At 47.3% G+C, this 15,371-nt stretch overlaps 1 protein-coding gene across 3 annotated transcripts in view; it reads right to left on the reverse strand.

Annotated features, from left to right (window-relative positions):
• ACTR8 (actin related protein 8) overlaps nt 1-15,371 on the reverse strand; it is a 520,692-nt gene that overhangs the window by 418,746 nt on the left and 86,575 nt on the right. The window lies entirely within an intron of this gene.

The raw sequence follows: 15,371 nt of genomic DNA on the forward strand, positions 1-15,371 counted from the left end.
CTGTTGTGCCAAACCAAGATGGCCGCCTAGGTGTTGAGCTCTGGACGGGGAGAGCAAAGATCCTTCGCGTTCAGGCCCGCGACCCCATTGTATCCGCTTGAAATCTACGGTGCATCTCTATAATCCCATTCTCTGTGCCCCGGGAAAGTTTCGTGGAGAACCGCGCTCTCGGCACCGAGCTGTGGCCACCTGGTCCCTGCTGGGACTCCTGTTCGACAACCCGTCTGACGCTCCGTGGACCGCGGCCCTCCCGGCCACTTGAGGGCGCGGCGTTGCAGCCTGCTGCGGGGAGGGGCCTGCGTGGCAAGGCTCCTTTCTCCCTGGTGCCCTGACAGCTGCCTCGCCCTGTTGGCCCGCCATACCTACTGCGGGTGCGACATCCGGGGACACCAGCGACGCCTTTGCTGAGAGATTACCGACACTGCTGGCCTACCGTCTGCGCCCCTGCGCCCACCCGCACAGCTTCTTCAATCCTGTCACTCCTCCGCGGGCCGGAGGCCAGATAGGGGGCGGGGGGCGTTGAGTGGCGCTCTCCATGGGCCGAACCGGTGCCGTGCGCCTGTGTGCTCGGGCGCCTGTGGAAACTCCTATACCCTGTCGGTGGTTCCCGGACTCGGCCCGGCTCACAATACGCGCCATCTTCGCTCCCTGCCACTGGCACCCTGATCATCCGTCCCCTGCTGGGAACTTTGAATTTTTGGCTTGGAGGCATACACATAAACCCCTATACAGTTTGTCCCCCCCCCCCATGCGATGTGAACAGCCAGCTGAATCTGGGATTGACTACTGGGCCTCACTACCCGGGGAATCGCTTGCAGGGCCTTAGTAAAGCTCAGGAAACGCCGCTGCTCTGCTGAGCTACACGCTCCTGGCTGGGTTTTGACCACTCCTCTCCCACCACTGCACCAGCCATATCCTCCCGCACCAGCACAGAATAAAAGTGGTCTGCAGCGGCGCCAGAGGGGTTCATCCTGAGCTGCATCCGAAGGGGAAACTGCCAAACCCGACAGCTGGCACCTTCGGGGTGCCGGTGAATTGAGCTCTAATTGCCACCATGACCAAGGGAGGGGAGCCGGGAGGAAGCAAAGCTTGCTGAATATGTTCACTAAGACGCTCTCCAGACCGCCGACCGACCCTCCGGAGGAATCGCCCACCGCCTCGTCATCCTCATCCCCAGATGACTCGCAAAAAATACTGGAGTACTGCGCGAAGGTTTCACCACACTTCATACCAAATTAGACAATATGAATGGTACCATCTCGTCGATAAAGGCTCATATCGAGAGAACAGATAGCCGGGTCGCTGAAATCAAAACAACGGTTGGCACCACTGAGGATGACCTGGGCTCCCTCCGCGTGGCGGTTACCACTCTCACCAGTCGGGTCCTGGCAGTGGAGAAGAAAAATGACGACCTTGAATCCCGCTCCAGGCGAAATAACCTCTGCATTGTTGGCGTACCCGAGGACGACATTGGTGAGCCCATGGAGGAATATGTGGAACTAACTCTATTAACACTGCTGGATCACCCCAAACTTTCAGCTCAATTTGCGGTGGAGAGGGCACACCGCTCCCTGACCGCGAAACCCAGACCTGGCGCACCACCCCGCCCCATCATTGCCAGGATCCTGAATTTTCGTGATCGGGATGCCCTCTTACGGGCAGCCAGAGTTAAGGGGGAGCTGCTCCTCGGGGGGGCTAGGATACATCTATATCCAGACTTTTCCGTGGAGGTGCAGCAGGAGCGGAAAACCTTTATAGCTGTGAAAAGGAGACTCCGGGACGTAGGAGTTAAATACTCTATGCTTTTCCCCGCAAAGTTGAGAATCGAACACTCTAATCAAACTTTCTTTTTCACCATCCCTGAGGAAGCTTCCAAATTTATTGACGAAGACTTGCCGGGCTGAGCCGCTTATTCCCAAGCTGGGATGTATGTCTAATCTGCATATTGCCGTGCCTAGGACGAGTGGGGAACCCCTGCTGGCTTCTCCCCTTAAGATGGCACCCTATCGTTGAAATTCATTGGTTGCTGGTTTGTTCACGTTGCTCCTTTTATCCTATGCAATTGTGGCCTTGTGTGCCACGCTGACTCATTGTTTCCAGAGGCATTACTCCCCGGCAAGACCCAGTCTTGGGGATTACTCTATAGTTACCACTATGTCCCCGAGGGTGGGTCCTCCGACTCCTCTCCCGCCCTTATCACTCGGACTCCATATTTGGCTCCCTAGATGGTGTATTGGGACCCATGGCTGCTTCCCTCCTGCTCACTTGTTTCATTCCCCATGGGCCATGGCTCCGCCTGTTACCTGTTCATGCCTCATATGCTATGGTTAATAATATTAGATTGCATACTCTCCTCACGCACTCCCCAGTCCGGTGCGCCACTGCCCGGCAGCTAACAGTCCCCCAGGCGTAATGCCTAGAATTTCTTGGTTGATATGGGTTTGTTTGGGACTCATCCTTCCGATTGGGGGAGGGATGTGGGTGGTGGGAGGGGGTGGGTACGTTCTGGTTGAAAAAGTCTCGACGACCACTAGAGGCACCCCATGCGCTGAGGTAATGTTTTTTGAGTACACAAACGGGGCTCCGCGCACTGCAGGATCCACTAGCTCCCTGTGGTTGGCGCCCCCGTGGCAGGAATACAAGCAGTACTCACGCGAGTATGGCTAACACTGATGTGACCTTCATGAGCTGGAATATTCGGGGGTTGGGCAATCGCAGAAAGAGGAGACAGGTACAGCTACATGCTGAACGTTATGGGGTGAAAATTCTGTGTTTACAGGAAACCCATGCTCGATCGGAACAGTGCGAGCGGTTTGCTAGGCAATGGGGACCCCAGAGGTACTATGCTAACTATTCAACGCAAAGCCATGGCACCCTTACTCTGATACACAAGAGCCTGAAATTCACATGCCACCACTCACATATCGATCCTCTGGGCAGATACGTGTTCATTGCTGGCAAATTTCTCCACCAAGAGATAGCCATCCTGAATATATATGGTCCTAATATCGCCGACCCTGAATTTTACCTACACCTAGCTGCCTGTAACGCTCACCTGACTCCCACGGAGGCGCTGGCCTGGTTAGCGCTGCTGTGACCTCTTCTAAGGTGATGCGCAGGGTTCGGAAGACGGACTGGACCGGGCCCCCAAATCTGGCTTGTCTGGCTCGCAGAAGTATCCTTCTGTAGACGAAAATAGGGGATTAACTGTCTGCGGGTTAATGCAATCAGCCTCCCACTTTCCCCTCTCACCTTCCTCGAAACCCTTCTATGATTCCTCGTAGCGTCTCACCTTAGGGTCTGGAAGGACGAGCTCTCCATCCTGCTTCTGATGCAGGGGCGCGTTGGTATCCAGTTACTTCACTGGATTTTCAGATTGGTGAGAACCAAACTTGCTTGGCTTCCAGATACGTTTTTTGATAAGAGGTTCCCCTTGTGTCCATGCATTAATGTACTAATGCTAGTGTCTTTTTCCCCATAGGGGCCGGGGTACGGAATGCCGGGGAACAGGCACCGACCCGAGATGAGAGGTGAAATCCTTGTAGAAATCAGGTAAGTCTTTAATGAACGTTTTTTTGGTAATGCCTTTTCGTTCGCTCATTAACGCGGATGTCTCTTTTTCCCCTTAGGGGCTGGGGTCCGGAAATGCCAGGATGTGGCACAGACCCGAAATGAAGAGGGAATGAATCAACAGGTAAGTCTTAACATGGAGATTTCTCTCTCTCACCTTCGTTCTGGTCTTTTTCTCCCTAGGCGCTGGGGTGTGACTGCGAATCCGGTTGATCGCTGCTGAACATGGAGGCGCCCAGTAAAGGTGAGTGGAATGCGGCGCTGCAGCGATCGACGCGATGAGCTTTTAAATAAAAGTCTTCCTTTTCAGGATTGTCGGCGAGATGTCTCCGGGATGCGGATTTAGCAGGTAAGGACTTTTTATTCTTCTGTTCTCTTCCTTTGCAGGTGATCCAGGATGCTGGCAGGCGTGGCAGAAGTCAGGATGCAGGAGCAGACACGGTGAGCGTCCAGCTGCTAGATGCAGAACAATGCGAAGCACGTGTGGCTGTTCGGGTGGGGTTTAAATAGCCTTGGAAGAAGTTCCAGGTATGTATCCTTCCCCGACCACGCCCGGATGGTAAATTAGTCCCACAGGTAAAGTAGTTACTTTCAGGCCTCAAGGAGGCCAGGATCCTGCAGCATGGTCTGCATCAGGTAAGTGCACCCAAGCACATCCATAATGAGCCTGGCGCCACAGGCGCCAGGACACTGTCCAAAGGGCCCTCGAAAGCTACCCCCTACTTCCAATATTATGGGGGGGCGATTTCAATACCATACTAGATGTCACCCTAGATAGGTCAGGCACCAGACCTCGCCAACTTTCCAAGGCAGCCTACACTATCCTTACATCCCTCCCCCGGCTGGCACTTGTGGATGTATGGCGTCTAATGAACCCCGATTCCAGCACGTTCTCCTTCTATTCTTCGGTTCACGATTCCCACTCCAGGATAGACAGATGGCTAATAACGGACACATTGGTCAGATCCGTGATTCACTTGGCTATCCTCCCTAGGACGATCTCGGACCATTCACCGGTACTCATATCCCTAAACTGGGGTCAGGATGCCGGAAAAGCTAGACTGTGGAGGCTAGGACCATACGCGCTTCTCGACCAGGCCTTCGCAGCCGAACTCAAATCCTTCATTGAGGAATTTTTTGAGATCAATACAGATTCGGTAACATTGCATGCTGTCCTGTGGGAATTGTTCAAAGCGTACGTGAGGGGAATGGCCATATCCAAGTGCTGCGGCAGCCTTAAGGAAATCCACTTAGACATTGCTGCCAGTGAAACGGCCCTGGCTATCCTTGAGTCCCAATATGCTCACAACCATTCCCCAGCTACTCTGGCTGCACTGGGTTCCGAGCTGGACAGGGTTCGTGACCTTGCCCAGCGTGAGGTTAACTTCCTAGACTCCCCCCAGGCGGTGAAGAAATACAGTGAGGGCGAACGCCCCGGGCCATTTGCTAGCCAGGCTGTTGCGCTGGGAGTTTGGTGCCCCCCATATACCTGCGATAGTGAGACCCAATGGCTCACTCGCCACCTCCCCCCAGGACATCAACTCCCAGTTTCAGCTATTCTATACCTCCTTGTACTCTGCCGCCGATTGTCCCCAAGTCCCGAAAATTGATTCCTACTTGGAGGCCCTCCCCACATCAGTGCTGTCCACCGAAACCAGCTTACTCCTGGAGAGACCGTTTACTTCTGAAGAGCGTGACGAGGCCATTGCATCGCTGGCATTAGGGAAGGCCCCTGGTCCCGACGGGCTACCCATTGATTTTTATAAACGATAGAAGTTGATCCTGATCCCGCAGCCATTGGCCTTGTGGGAGGAGTCGCGTGAAAAGGATATTCTGCCTCCATCTCTCCGAGAGGCGCTGATAACAGTGCTCCTTAAGCCGGGTAAGCCCCCCACTCAGTGTGGCTCATATCGACCTCTGTCTCTGATTAACAGCAATGTTAAAATATATGCTAAACTGCTGGCCAACCGCCTAGCCCCACATATGCCGCACATTATTCACCCCGACCAGGCGGGATTTGTCCCGGGTAGATCTACATCCCTGAATTTGAGGAGGCTCTTCAATGTAATCAGCAGAATCAGTCCCACCACGCAGGCGTTTGCAGCCACCCTAGACATGCAGAAGGCCTTCGACTCAGTCTCGTGGAGGTATCTATGGCGAGTCCTCGAGAGGTGCGGGTTTGGCCCCAATTTCCGTGCGTGGGTCGGGTTACTTTACACTGCCCTGTCGGCCAGGGTTCGAACCGAGGACAGATGCTCTGCTCCCTTTCAGATATCCAGAGGCACACGACAGGGCTGCCCCTTCTCCCCCCTTATATTCGCCATTGCAATGGAACCCTTTGCGGACATGGTACGCCAATCCCACTCGCATAGGGGCCTACGCACGACCAGCCAATCCAATGTGATCTCCCTATATGCGGATGCCACTCTTCTCTATATCCGGTCTCCCAACTCTAATCTCGCACCCATACTAGCGGATGTGGCTCGCTTTGGGGACATATCTGGCCTTAGAATAAATTGCTCCAAGTCCACTTTATTCCCACTTACAGATTCCGCAGACTTATGTGGCTTCAACTGGTCGCCATCCAGCATCACCTACCTGGGGATGGTGGTTTCCCACCACGTGGCCATGCTTCGCAAGGATAATTATCAGACTTATTTAACTAACCTTGAGGTGAAGGCCGCGAGCTGGTCCAAACTCCCCATTTCACTAGCAGGCAGGATCGGAAACCTTAAAATGGTGGCATTACCCCAACTCCTGTATCGTTTTACCAACCTCCCTGTGTGGCCTGGGGATGTTTTCTTCAAAAAAGCTGCGTCAGATAACCAACACCTTTCTATGGCATTCGGGAGCTGTCCGCCTTAAGCTCTCTACATTGACCACTCCCAAAGAACTGTGTGGGTTCAACGCTCCTGATTTCACCAGATACTGGATAGTAGCCCAATCGCAGTTTGCGTCGTATTGGTTTAATACCACTGATTCCCCCCCACATGTTCGGCTGGAAAAACTAGCGGTTTCGGACCGTGTGATAGGTTCCCTGATACTCAAACCAGCACCCGCTGACCCAGACTCCGCAGACCCGGTTGCTGCCACGTCCTTGGCACTGTCCAAACTCTGGGCAATGGTTGGCACGCTTCATCCGTTTCACGTTGACCTGCCGTTATGGAACTTTCTTCCCGGTGTCCCGCATATCCCACAATCAGTCGTATCACACTGGGCGGATGCTGGCTTCCTGGCACTCCGTGATGCCTATGAACGGGAGAACTTTGTTGAGTGGCTGGATCTCCCCCTACCTCTTAGAGGCCGGCCTTCAGTATGGCTACAATACTCCTCATTACGTAAGAATTTAAAATCCAAATTCCCTGATTTCCCTGCCTTGCCCCCAGATGAGCCAATAGTGGCAGAACTCTGCTCCTACCTCTCCTTTAGGGGCAAAGTGTCGAAGCTGTACTCATTACTGCAGAATAGGACGGCCCCCTCCTTTACAGGGTTGAAACGCGCATGGGAAGAGGATCTGGGAGTTGAACTCACTGATGAGATGGTCCTGTATGTGTGGACGCACTCACAATGTGTCCTATAATACCAAATTTAAATTAATACAATTCAAGGTGCTACACAGATACCATCATACACCAGTAAGACTTCATCGCATGTTCAACACCGTTCCTCCCAGCTGCCCCAGGTGTGGCATGGATCGAGCTACCTACATTCATATGTTATGGCACTGCCCTCGTCTCACTCAGTTCTGGTTAGACGTCTGCTCCACGCTATCTGATATCCTGGAATATACCATAGCCCACACCCCATTATACTGCCTATTTCATGATCTCCCAAAGCTTCCCCGTGACTCTAGGAAACTCGCAGGTCTGGGCATGCTGTTGGCGGTCCGCTGTATACTATTATGCTGGCTCCGTCCTAGGGCCCCTACCTATGCACAGTGGCTCAGGTCAATCACATGGGTTCACGATATTGAGGAATCTTGGAATGCAATGCAGCACTCCCACTCGAGGCCGAGACACATCTGGTGGAAGTTTCGGGACTATATGGCTGCCATGGCCTCACCCACGGACTCCGTCGTGTCCTCCCCTAGGGGCTCCCCATAAGTGTAGCTCTTTTTCTGATATAACTGTTCATGTCTAGCCTGCTGCCTCATCTTCTTTATAGCGTAATTGATGCATGATGTGTGGCTAATAATGTATGTTGTTAATTCCATTGAATCATTTCCAGTGCCTTGTGGCGCCTTGTTTGTTTCTGGTGTGTTGTAAAGACAAATAAAGTTTAAAAAAAAATAAAAATATTAATACAATCGATACACATTATTCATAAAACACTTACAAACATTCAATCTAATCATCGATTTAAAACAAACAGATTAAGATAATGTATTCTAATAAGTCCAACCTTCATAGGCTTTGATAACTGGGTCTTGCCCCTTCTGCGGTCAATCGAATTTTAACCATAGTCCATATATAAAAGGCCACAGCCACCACCTTCAGCGGTTCTGCAGAATAGAACATGCACCATTTTTATATCAGATTTATGGCCCCCAAAGTTTGCCGTAAAAGACTCATAGTCCCTTTCATACAGATTTCAAAATCCAGAATACCACGTCAAGATGTGCCTGCTAGTTTCTAGCTGTACCCCAAACATGGAACATAATCTCAGCTCTCTGGGTTCCTTGATCCAGGCCCTCGTTACCTCCCGTACTGGCAGTATATTCAACCTTAAATAAAAGGAAAAATCATCGAATGGATAAGCTGCAGTGTTTGGTTAAGCAGCTGCAGGGCTCACGCTAGAAGAATCTCTGTTTGGCAAACTCTATAAAGCGTTTGCGATGTGTCAATCCATCAATGGTCACAACCCGATCCCACAGCAATGATCGCTTCCTTAGTTCAAGTAAGAAGGCCTCAGGCTCCGACATGTCCTCCACTTGCAGGCCCATGTCTCTTAAGTGACTGATGGCTATATTCTTCAGGCTGCAACACGTTACCGGGCCAAAAATGAGCATGCTCCACCAATAACTGGGAAAAGAGGTTCGGGCTAACAACAGACTCTCCTTCCAGAATCTTCATGTACAGCCTAGTACACCTCATCTTCCAGTGGGTAGCAATCGAGGTCAACCCCAGTTCCATTCTCCGAGCTTCAACCGGCACAGACTGGAACTCCTACAATTGACCTCAAGAGCTTACCCTCTATGGTGCTCCACCATTTAATGTTCACCCCCAGCATGGCTTCAACACCATAAAACAAAGTAGGAATGGCAGTTGTATTATATACTTCAATGAGGCCCTCAATAGACTCACCTCCCTTAGTTCTAACAAAGTTACTGAACACCTGCCATTTACGCATCAGCTTATTAGCTACTGGGGACCCAACCATGGTCTAGAAGGAGATCTCAGGAAATGGGCAGCCAGGTAGATATAATTTTGAAACTTACTGGAGCTTAATGTCCTCCAACCACCAGCTGTAAAGCACCCTCTTTTCCCATTTATGTTGTCAGACGACGCAAATAGCTTGGCAAAACGTTTGCCCGTTTTAATGCAAGTAAGTAAAACAGGGAGTACAACAAACATCAGCAATCGCTCGATATGCACCTCTCAACTCATTTAAGAAAAAACAATATTTTTATAGACCTAATGTGTCATTACTGATGTGTAGACCTGCGTCATTACCAACGTCATCCTACGTGGCAAACTTCTAAAACCTATTGGAATGCAGAATTAGTTCTAAGTGAACTACTAAGAATAGGTGTAATATCTGTATAGAGTAACAGAGAAATAATTGGATAGTCAACAACAGGTAGGACAACTAAGCCCTCCCTTCAAGATGGCCACTATGAACGTCACTAAATGTACGATGTCCCATTGGATATACAAACTATAGGTCCCCAACTACATGGTCCTCTACAATTGGTTGGCTTATAAGCCCCATCAATAACTTTCCACCAACGTAAGCAGCATGCAGACTGAACATCCAGGTGCGGGTGAGCTTGTCTTGCTACCAGCTTCCCACCAATTAAAAGAACATTTCCTTCATCACCTCAATGTTTCAGTGGCAATTAGTGTTTGAAGTTGGCCTCGAGTCGGTACTGTTCTCTGGGATTTTCTAAGGAGTATGAGTACTGTCTTCTTACACTGCGAGATTATTATCTTGATCACACAGAATCCAAGCATCACTAATAATAGTAACGCTCCAAGAAATTTGAACATATCTGCCATCCATTGTGGAACCCATGAGAAGAGATTTCCAAACCAATTGTCATCAGCAATATCTTCTTCTACTTCTATCATCTGACCATGAAGTTTTTTCAGCATGTTTATGGCCTCTGTCAAAGTTCAATTTTCGTCATCGTGAGAAGGTATACATGCGTAACATGATTCTCCAATTTTGGCACAAACACCTCCATACATTTCTGTAATCATATCCAGAACATATCTATTCTGGAGAGCCATTAGTCGTACAGCTCTCAGTTCTTCTCTGATTATATTGAATCCTTTTATAGTTTTAATTGTCTGCAGCAATTCCCATCTGGTGATTTGTAACCACTTTGTATTTGCTCCAACCTGGATTCTTGGCATAACGATCATTGTGAACACTTATGAGGTTGGGCGGAACAGCCTGTGTTCATATAGAATGGCATCAAAGGCTATTGATTTAGCAGAGAAGTCATTCTCTATCTTTGTACGACTTATCAGCTCCACAAATCTCCTTTTCCTTCGATGAGCATCTGCTTTTGGAAAACTGTCAATGTTCAGGTCACCTTTAGGAAACACCAATGTGCATATTCCTCCTCAGTTTTTGGACAGTCTGATGTAGGCTTTTGATCCACAAGCCAAAAATGATCCATGATTACTGTTGTTCCATGCACCATTCCTGGTGCATTGAATATTTGTCCACAGTTCTGATTTTCTCCCATTTTTCTTGTACAATTGTTCCTGATGCATACCTTAGAACTTTCCAATGGTACTATCTGCAACGGTCCTCCCCTGTCTTCGACCCATGTCAGTAGTTTAGCAAGTCTTGGCCATAATGGCTTGCATAACATTTGTGCATTCTCAATTGTTTCTTTGTAGTATCCAATGATCATCCATGCTCTGCAGATCACCACCCCCATTTCCCATCCGTTTGGTGATAATACGGTCCTCTGCTCTTCCATCTGCAAGCTTCTTCTGCAGTTTTTCCTTTGACATCAATTTTTTTATTCATTTCTCTTCTGATTTCCGCTCCTTTTACTCCAGGTTTCTCATATCTGATCACAATACTCCTTGTTTTTGCATGGTTTCTTGTCTTTATATCTTGTATGTGGTCATCTTCATCAGGATCGGTCTTTTCAGTTGCCCATTTAAGAGAAGCATAGTTTCCCATAAATTGACCTCTTGTTTTACAAAGTGCTATGTGCAATAGGCAATGAGCTGTCTGGACATCGATTTCAATTGCTATGAAGATCTTTGACTTATCCATGCTGTATGGCAAGAGTGCACATAAGAAGCAGTCTTCTTCCGACGTCTGTCTTCCAACTTCTTTCATGTGTTGGTACCATATGTTTCCCCAAGTGTGCTGTGCTGTCTAAACAATCATTCAGTTCATAATTGTCTTCTTGGGTGCTTCTTTTAATTTTCAAAGTCTTTTTGTAGTTTGCTATAACCACATCTCTGAACACATCAGTAGAACTTCTTCTAGCTGGTTGATTTGCAGGAACATCCATCCGGGTTCCCCGAGTAGATGAAAGTTCAGTAAGTCTTTCTTTATCCCTCTGTCTCTTTCTGGCAATGGCTATAAACGGCCATATTGATTCTGCTAACATCTCTGTACGTGATTGTCTTGTGGGACTTGTGCTTGGGCTTTTCGTCACTGGATCAGGTGTGGCTGCATGCATAATCTGTGTGGGCTCAACTTTTGTCAATACCTTATTTTGCTTGTTTTGCCAACCCTGTCTTTGGCGTTCAAAAGTAGTGTTTCAAACACGTGGTGTGTGTGATGTATTGCTAACAACATCCATTTCAATCTCGGGTATCAGTCCTTTTTTTCTAGGTACAGGAATGACTACAAATGGCCTGGGTTGTTTTGTAGTTGCCACATTTACCTTTTCCTTCTGCTCAGACACATATACAGGAACTTTTTCATCATTTGCTCCTATATAGAAAGCAGTTCTAAATGTCAGTGAAAGCAGTATTAGTATGAATACAATACATGTGTAAACAATACAATGGTAGGTGAGCCGGGAGCACCTGCTTCTACGGCAATGTGACAATCGGTCCTCTTGGGCCAGCACGCAATTGCTGCTCTGGTTTCCCATCTCGATCCTTTGATGCTAAGGAAGGAAAAATATCTTTAAAGGCACTGCATTTCAGATTTGTTTTCTGCAGCATTCGTCCTCTATCAGCTTGGCTGCTTTCTGGAATCACTTTTTTACAACATTCACGGTGCAAATGTTCCTTTATCGTGAAAAAAGATGATTTCTGTGAGCTGCGATGAACTTTGCTTCATTAACTAGTTCCCAATGTATACCTTGAATCTGCTTTAGACCAGATGATATTGTAGCTTCGCTGTCAGCATGAACAAAGTTTTTTCACTCCCTCAATCTGTCACTCTGAGGAAACGTTTCTATACAGCTCTGTGGTTTCTTTCAGAATAGATTGCTACCTGAATTACGATGCCCTCCAGGATCACATTCAAATTTGTAATATTTATTAGGTCCCTTAGAAATGACACCACTTCTGTATGCCTTCCAACCAGATGCAGATCTTCTTCAATTAGATGAAAGAACACCACACTGACCAGTGTATGTGCTGCGTCGGGCGATAGGGGCATTTGTGTTTTCTTCACTGAACTCAGGTAATCTCTAAAACGCTTCAGCAATGATTATAAGCAGTCTTTTAACAATTGTTTCGTTGTCAGTATTGTCAAGAAATCTGGTATGTGACAAGTTCTCCCCACCAGTCGCGGTTACGTACGTAATACCAACTCAAAAGTACGCAAGTATGTGCCTAGAAAGGGCATCACTGGGTAACACCATGACTAACTCCAAACAAAACCTCTGTGTGGAACGAATCTGGATACTGTATTATTTTCCAATTGCTGTGTCCACGATCAAAATTTGGCATATTCTTATCAAGGCTTAAATGTGTCTCAGTCCAAAGTTAATAACCTACTGTGGCTTTAATGAATGCAAATCTTCCCTAAACCCTGCAACTAAGATGCACAGAATGTTCGAATGTGTCCTTTTAGCCTTTTATTTGTAGCTAAAAAGGGAGTGTCCAAATTCACGCTTTCCACTTGACAGGTTATGTGTCCTTTTTCCTCGTCATGGATCTCGTCTGCACGTGCGTGGTTCTTCCCAGATAATTGTAGCTTTTTCGTGGTGTCGTGTAAGCAGAGGTGTCTCTCCGGCGTAGATGTTTGCATCACCCATGAAGATCCAAGCTCGCCTACCGTGCAATTTGACAGCAGATGCCGTGACGTCCTCAACAATGAAAGAAAGGACCATGTAAGTGGGGCTCATCCCACTTTTTCCTTGTGCGATTACGAATCAGGATGTCACCTGTGTAAATTCTTGGGCATCTAAATTCGGGAGTTTGGATTGTTGAAGCATCTCCTTCTGTGTTCTGTACTGCTATATACCCTCGTCTCTCAATTGTCCTGAAATCACAGAAAAACTAGATGTTAAACAGTTTAAGTAGTTTTGCAACTCAAGTCCTAACACTTCTGAAGTTGGCTGAGCATCACTTCTAACTCGGGATGGAGGCATTAAAGGCGTTTTAATTCTCCTTCCAGTCACAATCTCATGCGGCATAAGATGGTGGTCAGAACCTGGTTTGTTTCTTAATACATACAATGCCTTGGAGCTCTACTATCTGTTTTCAGCATGTGATTATATCTCTCGCCCATATTTAATAATAGATATTTTTTTTTAATTTACATCAATAGTTTGAACATTCATCCTTTCTATATCTGTATTGGCTATGTGCTTGGCTTCAGCATCCTGCTTGCTTTCAACGCAAGATAAAATATGTCCCTTTCATGTGAGCTGGGCATTTAATGACTGCAATGCCCACTGGGAGTTGTAGTGCTTTAATGAGCCTTATGAATAAGGCTGCATGCTGCACTGGCGTGCCATCCGCTCGGAGGTAGCCCCTCCTTTTCCAGTGCGCTAATCCTGCGTGTACCATCGACGTCACATAGACGGAGTCGCTGTACACTGTCACTTCCTGGTGCATGATTCTCAACTGCGAGTATCAACACCAATAATTCTGCAGTTTAGGCTGAATAATTAGATCGTAATAGAGTACTCACGAGCATTCGAAAGTCTCCATTCGTCAAATGTTTCACTACCGCAGCGCCTGTATATTTTTGCCCGTCATTTTAATCTATTCTGGAAGAACAGTCAATGAAGACAATCTCTCCCACTGCGAGTGTATTCTCTTTTACCCTAGGAAGCTCATCACAGAACTCTTCATAGTTTGCGCAATTGTGTATAGGCTCTCCTGTGATTGGCTCAGGTATAAACAGAGCTGGATTCGCTATTTTAATCGCTGGAGTCGATATGATTACCTCATAGGCAGAAGCCCTTTGAGTAGTCAACGTGCCTTTTGGTTTTTCTAAAATTGCGAATAGTACATGTTCAACAAATAACGTCATGGAGCATCCCATCACTATGTTTGTAGCTTTCTCTATGGCGAACGAAGCAGCTGCTAAACTTTGTTCGCATGGAAAGTGATCTCTCATTACTGGGTCCAAAATTCCACTGTAATATGCAAGGGGTTTGTACCCCAATGTAGTTCTCTGTGTAAGTACTGCAGTCATAAAAGTACCATCGGTGTGTGAGAATAAAAATAATTCCTCTGCATAATTGGGAATCCCTAAAACTGGAACTGTGCAAATGGCTTTTTTCAGTTAGTCAAACCCTTCATGCATTGCCTCAGTCCACACAATTTTTTCTTTCGTAGCCTGTGCTTTCTTTAATGCCTGCAAAAGCGGCCTAGTGTACAAACTGTAGTCAAAGACCCATGCTCGGACATAATTGCATAATCCTAGAAAACTCTGCATTTGTTTTATCATGTGTGGCTTGGCTGTTTTTAAAATGGCCTCAGCTCTTTCAGGAGTAGCTTTCTTTCATTCATGTGAAATCAACTGTCCTATGTACAACACTTCGTGTTGACAATATTGTAACTTTTCCTTGTCAACCTTATATCCTTTGTCAGCCAGTATAGTCATCAGCTGAACAGAATCGCGTCTGCACTCTTGCTCTGTGGTGCTACAAACTACAATGTCATCTACGTATTGCAGCACAACGCTTTCTAAAGCAATATTGCTCAAGTCCATCTGGAGGACTCTTTTTTTTTGTTTTTTTTTTTTTAAATCGATGGGGACTCACAGTACCCCTGGGGCAGTTTTGGGCTTTATAAAATCGTACTTGTCTAAAAGTGAACAATGTCAAATCTTGTGAGTCTTTATGCAATGGGATTGAGAAAAACACATTTTTCAAGAAATATTGTGCATCAACAGGTATGTTAGATAGAATCGTGGACGGGTTTGGGACTAGAGGGAACTCGGCCTCTACAATCTTGTTTATTGGGCGAAGGTCTAAACGCCACAACCCCCCCCTTCCATTTTTTAATAGGATAAAACAAAGTATTACATGGTGATTCTGACATCACTAAGATACATTGGTCGATCATGGTGGAAATCGTCTTGAAAATTCCTTCATCTGCTTCTCGAGACATGGGATATTGCTGTGCTCGAGGTAAAATTGCTCCTGGTTTCAATTTAATCTTCACTTCCCAAACTCCTTTCAGTTAGCC

This window comes from Ambystoma mexicanum, chromosome 2p (genome assembly GCF_040938575.1).
Source record: "Ambystoma mexicanum isolate Mex_15411 chromosome 2p, UKY_AmexF1_1, whole genome shotgun sequence".
Taxonomy (NCBI): domain Eukaryota; kingdom Metazoa; phylum Chordata; class Amphibia; order Caudata; family Ambystomatidae; genus Ambystoma; species Ambystoma mexicanum.